Here is a 6,629-nt window from a genome sequence, read left to right as displayed (position 1 = left end):
AAGTTTACCGAACACTGGTCTATTGTATCGGTGCTTGGGTGTCGTAAATTTAATAATTTATTTAACAAATATTGTCCAATTAGACTCTTAACAACATTGCTTAATAACTAGAAGAAAACTCCGATGATCGTGAAATCAAATCTAATCTAGACCGCAGCAATTTGGTAACGCTGTTTTGCATTGCATTGCTGTTGTAATTCGACTATTATTCAATAAATACGGTCGACTATTCGATCAATAAATAACATTAGTTAGGAATGAAAACGTTATAATCAAATGTGTGGCACAGTTTTCTAACTCATTTACTATAATCCTGTTGTCGTTTATATCGACATAAATTTTTTAGGTGCTAGAAGAGGCTACCACTAGATCAGTATGGAAATATTTTCCTTTACACAATACCGAAAAGCTTATTTGTGATGAACGCATGGCGCAAGCCGTACATTGCTGATCGTTCACAATAGAAACTCATGTTTTTTTTTCTTTTCAAAAACTGCCTCTATAGGAGGTGTATTCCCATTAACCAGCCTCGACACTCACGGTGGGAAATGTTCCGATGATGTCGATGTTCTATGTGGATCAAGAATGAGCATAGGCGACGCATAAAAGTATAAATAAAAAGCGTCCGCACTCGCGCGCCCCGTGCATTGCAGGCGACGATGGAGTCCGGGTTCAATGGCTGACCTATTTTCTGACGAACGGGAATCGTTGTACAAACGAACGAAGCATATTACTCACCGCTGGTTCTCCCTTGGCTACAGCCAACACTATTCGCCCTTTCCCGCTGGCATGGCATGCCCGAGAAGAGGCTCGCCGCGGTTTCGATTTTCTTTTCGTTTCTATGCAGTCTCCTTCCCGTTCTTGCATTGCGTGTTCTCGTTCCCGTACTCGCGTTTCATGTTCTCGATGGCCCTCCCCAGTATACACTATTGCAAAAGAAACCTGTTTCCCTTTTGTTGCTTGTTTTCATTATTCAGCCGAATCCCGTTGAGAACCACTGGGGGGGTGTTTTTTTTCTTATATATCCGTGACGAAGCGATCGCTTGGAAAGTATTATTTGAATTTCCGAAATATGTTTTGCGACTGACAGCTGATATCGTATCCTTGCTTGAGTTTGAGTATTGTGAGCCGTGAATTGTTATAAAATCAAATTAATAAAATTTATTGTGCTGATTGTAATAGAAAGATGATTAAACCTAAATTAAATATGTGTCGGCTACCCAGGGAATCGAACTTTACTTAAGTGTTTAATATAGTTAAACGGTAAATTCAATTTGAGTTATTATTTTATAGCTGCCGAATATCAACGCATTGTACTACAAAACGGGACACAACAACACACATCAACACATATTCTTCACACAAAGCACAATGTTAATGTTTTGCGTGAAAGAGAAACTAACTAGCGGTAGCGTGTATTACTCACTCTTTTTACATCCAACGTTGGGGTCATTTTAGTAACCTTTTGTGCAGGCCCCCGGGCATGCTTCTTTCGCAGTAAAAAGAGAAAGTATCCACAAGCACGTCAGGTATATAATAGGGAGTGCTCAGGAAATATAAACAAAACCAAAAGCAAAAGAGTTGAAAAGAGATGGAGGAGCTTAATTGAAGATATGAAAATGATGCTTTGTTGGATTTGGCCATGATCCTGGTCCGTCTCGTCCGCTTAAAAAGGTAAGACAAAAGAAACCCAAACCCAATGGCGCTCATAACATCCCTGCTTCTCTTCTTTTGGCAGCATGAAAATGTTTTGTTGGAGTTCGTGTGTTAGTGAAGGTTTTGCCCATTGGTTACGCAAAATGTTAGTGGTTGGATGCTAAATTTGGGCACCTACGGCTATTTCTTGGGACATGGGGTTCGAAAAACCACGATCACCAACTTCAGGGGCATTGACCCCTATGCGCGCTCGGTTGGTTGCCGGTGCTGGGCTATATTAATTCGAAAGTAACGGTCGTGACAGAGAGCGCGCCTGTTGGCAGCGATCTGTTAAACGACGGAAGTTTTAAACCATCCGGTTACTTTCACCACGTGTGCGTGTGTGTGTGTATGTGCCGTTGAATGTGTTAGCCAGCAGAAACGAAAAGTGAACACGGTTTTTTTTTGCCAAACACACCATCGTTCCGAAAAGGTTTGGGGCTGTGTCTGCTGCCCATGATCGTATTTCGACTTGACAGTGAACTTTCTCAATCAAGAAACTGATTTCGTGTGACTAAAAATTGAAATGAAACGGTACTGCATTGTTGGGTGGGATATAATTTTATAGCACTTTATACAGTTGAAAAAAATTATGTACATTATGTGGTTTAAATGATTTTCTTCAATTTATAAAATTAGGTCGGAGCTGTAGAAGAATCGGATTTCAGAACACCAATAAATGGTAGCAAACAATTAACAATTAAAGCAACGATAAATTAGTGCAATAAGTAATTCATATTATACATCGATTAAATTAAGCAACGCCAATTGAGTTGAGAAAAGGACACGAAGCTGTGGTTTGACTTTCATCCTAATTTTTTTGTCGCTCAGCAATATTGGATTCCCCGTGGTCTGCTAATTAATGGACTCCTTGATTTTTATATACCCTTTATTGTTGGCAAAACAATATGCAACCGATCCATATGGGCTTTTGAACCATTCCTTTCGTGTGATATACCGACGCCACTTCCACTGAACCACCGGCTGGATTGTGTCTATTATACCTTAAAATTACAATAAAATGTTAATAAAATGAATATGTACACGTTTATCTACAAACAAGTTGATTATGATACATGATCTTGCCGAATTCGTGTAATCGCCTGGATAAAAAGAAACATTAAAGTTATATATATTAAACCTGAAGAAGGAAATCGCACGATTAGTTTGTGTTCGTATATGTGCCTTCCTTGAACTACACAATACTTCAAATCAAATTTAACATGTTGCATTTCGTCGAGACTTACGATCGGGCGTGCTGTGTGTGCGAATGAGTAAAGTTGACGTCCTAAGTTAAATATACGAGAGCCCCAGGCGCGCGCAGTAACGGTTAGATGAGTGAGATCTGTGTGACTTCACTGGTTGGTGTGGTGGCCACGCACGCCACGGGGTACGATGCATTGCGCGAGTATAGTGTGCCGGGGCTCGGTAGCCGGGGATTTGCCGCGAATGATAGTAAAAGTGGAATAACCAGTTTTACCCGTTCGAGACGGGAGACGATGAACAAGTTCGACAAAACAGGAAGGAGGTATGGAGTTTTCGATTTTCGATTCAACGATCGTAACAGTGTTGGTTTGGGGCGTACATTATATGAAGCATAATATTGACGGAGCAGGCGATCACAACACTCTCCGTGCCATGGCACGGTGGTTTCATGGTCGACAATAGAAAGTCAATGGCGAACTGCAATAGATTCACCAGTATAAAATATGGCCGCTAGAAATGCTATAATACGGATATGTGTGTATATATGGGCTTACCTGGACTAGCATCGTTGTGCAATCGGCTGCAAAGGTTCACTGACGCTAATAAAAGCATTCAAAATGCATCAATATTGGAAGTTAAACAATTTGCTTACAGGGCAATGAATGCTGCTCGAATGTGCATCAGTTATTTTTGAGGATATTTTCCTCACTTGTTGATACACATTTACGTAACATAATGCAAACCCTAACCTTCAAATGTTTGCTATAATTATTGCAACAACACGAAAAGAATAAACATGAATCGCCATCCACGATTAGTTGTTATTTGTACCAGAAGAACTCTTTTCTAAAATTGCTAACATATTCTGCAAACAATAGACAACGATGACCTCTACGGTAATTCTGGTCTTTACGGGTACGGCATAGCAAACCCCGGCAGCACCTAGAGCTACCACAGACTCACATCAACTTGAGGAAACTATCTGCAAATGGATAAAACGCAGATACAGCGATACACATGCGATGAGAGAGCAAGAGAGTGTGTGATGTAACAGACCGTGGCTCTTGGGCCGATGGTGTGCGGCTGCGTTCATGGCGGCGTTTGAACGTTGCGTTTCAATTCATTAAGGTGTTATTGAACCGACCTCAATTCTCAAACTCTCTAAACTGCTACACATAAGCCAATAGGCTAGTGCAATAGTGAACGATACTGCTACTACACCACTACTACTATTACCACCACCACCACCACTATTTCTACTGGTAGCGCCATAGCTCTGCTACTAACATCACCACCACCAACATCGTTCATGTCTCTAGAGTCGCCCTATCTCGATACGTAAGCGAAAAGTTGTGCGCAGAACACTATGGCCGGGGTCAGTGGAGGCGCGTGGTTGATAACTATAATGGTGTTGTTTTCCACGATGTTGCCCCTAGTGGTCTATGCGGCGGGGCCCGCATTGTAACGCGTAGTGGGAGGCAACGAAAGTTGCATAGATTTTTCAATGTGTACGTGCTAGAGCTGTAGTTTGGCGACGACGGCTATGCGCTTTTACGACTCCCGCATACAAATAGGATAGGATGGTGGTGTACCCTGCTATATAGTGTGGCCTCATAGTAGAACTGTAATATAATGCAATGCGAGCAGAATGGACTGATCGATTAGGGATGGGGCACAGGGAAGATCATCTCGTGGGATCTTGCGCGCTCTTTTGGTGGGTGTAGGAAGAAACAAAAATCTCGTAGATCCAGAAGAAACGTTACGCATATTGCCCCAAATTGCTATTATGAATGCGTATAGGCTTCATCGTAAACGGAATATTCTAACATTAAAGCAAATGGTTAGTTATGATAAAAAAAAAGAAAATATAACCTCACAAATGATAGCCCAAAACGAAGTACAAAAGATTCCCATATAAATTATGTTAAAATTAAATGGAACACAAATTCTACAGAGTAACATGCTTTTAATTTTAATACGTAGACAAACGTTTTTTTTTTGTTCCCAAAATGCTTTAGTCCTTGAATAATACTGACAAGGCTTGTCTGTTTGTTGTGCTTTGACCCATTTTAAGCATTGTATGATTTGAAGCAAATTCGTAGCAAATTAAAATAAGCTACGCCGCGATGTTCCAATACGGCCATCTCCATCTTTTTGGTGTTTGGTGTTTCCGAATAGAAATGGTGTAACCTTTCCTTGACCTCACCAGATGTCGGCCGGCGAATGAAAAGCAGACTTTACTTTGGCTCATGATAGACAGACATTATTATGGTCCTTCCAAAGGTGGCAAGTAGAGAACGGTTGCTTTGAATGAATAATACGAAATTTTCCATCACTTAAACACAACGGATAGAGCTGAGATTCTTTTTGAATGAGATTTAAAACTCTTCATCCAATATTGTTCAAAATAAATAAAAACCCTGTCAAGTAAGGTACGTACTTATCTAAATAACCAAACAAATAATCCACATGAACTTATTGTCGTATCGTATCAATGTATGATCTTCCACTGAAAACATTCATTAAATAAAACTTTGCTTTAACACAATGTCCCACTACAAATTACTGCAAGATGTACAATTTGTGCTCTGCAGTTGTACAATTTGCAATGAATTGCGCCTTATTTAATGCATTTTCTTCCGTTAGAAGTACTACTGAAAAAGGGATTGACAAACAAAACACATGAACTGTTTCGTTAAATGGCTCACCATCATTTGGTTGTGGTGTTTTTTTTTTTAGTTTTGTTATTGCTCTTACAAACGCGGAGGTTCCGTTGTGGCGTTCAAACGAGGAAGTGAAAGTTGAAAATCGTTATAATCTCTCACCTGGTTTGTGTGGAGAGGTGAATGCAATGTTGTGTACATGAGATACAGAGCTACGATACGGACTGTATGTATGTACTTCTGCTCTCACCTGAACGATTCAACACACTTCTTCATCATTACCACCGGTTGCGACGACTTCCTGGTTGGGTTTCTTGCATCCTCTTCAGCGCTTACGCACGGGAAAAAGTGGACGGCAGTGCGCCATTATACACGTATCAAACACATGTGGTTTTAAGTGCCCTCTTCCTCGTGTGCTTATCATGTTACAATGCGATACATAAAGTTTTGCAATTATTAGCATACAAGTCGCAAAATGGAATATACGAATGCAAGCAGAGACCGTCTGTGGATTTAACAACAGTACAGAAACATAAGAAAATAAAGATTAGTACCACCAGATACACCACTACACCCACTAAGTACTTGTGGACGAAACTTGTTTGCAAATTAACAATCCCTGGCTTGATGTTTCAAGTCTAGGGGTAAGTTTAGCGGTGATGCACATTATGCAGCTAGTACAGCTTTTGATTACGCTTAGTAGCCGGTTCAATGACCCCCGACAACCGTAGCGCTCTATAGCCCTTCCCTTTAAGTGGTGGCCCCGCACTTCGTTCGAGTATATACACGCGTTACGTAAAACGGCGTACGGCGTCGGCCAACAGCAAACTAGGAAGTATCGTAAGAGTTGAGCGATTTTGGTGGGGCACGACACGGCGGTGGCATCGTGGCGGTTCCCATCTCACTTTCTCCTTTAATGCCGCTGTTCACTGCCACGGTCCGTCATAAGAAGCCTGTGGACAGGGGAGATGGAATCCCCTCTCGCTCGTCTCGCCACCTCCCCCCCCCTCCCCCCCCCCAGCGTCCCATTCTTTTATGTTTCGATTGGCATGACCGAATGCTGTT

The sequence above is a fragment of the Anopheles moucheti genome, chromosome 3 (assembly GCF_943734755.1).
Source record: "Anopheles moucheti chromosome 3, idAnoMoucSN_F20_07, whole genome shotgun sequence".
NCBI classification, from domain to species: Eukaryota; Metazoa; Arthropoda; class Insecta; order Diptera; family Culicidae; genus Anopheles; species Anopheles moucheti.
The sequence above is the reverse complement of the archived record's forward strand: the minus strand, read 5'-3'. Positions refer to the sequence as shown.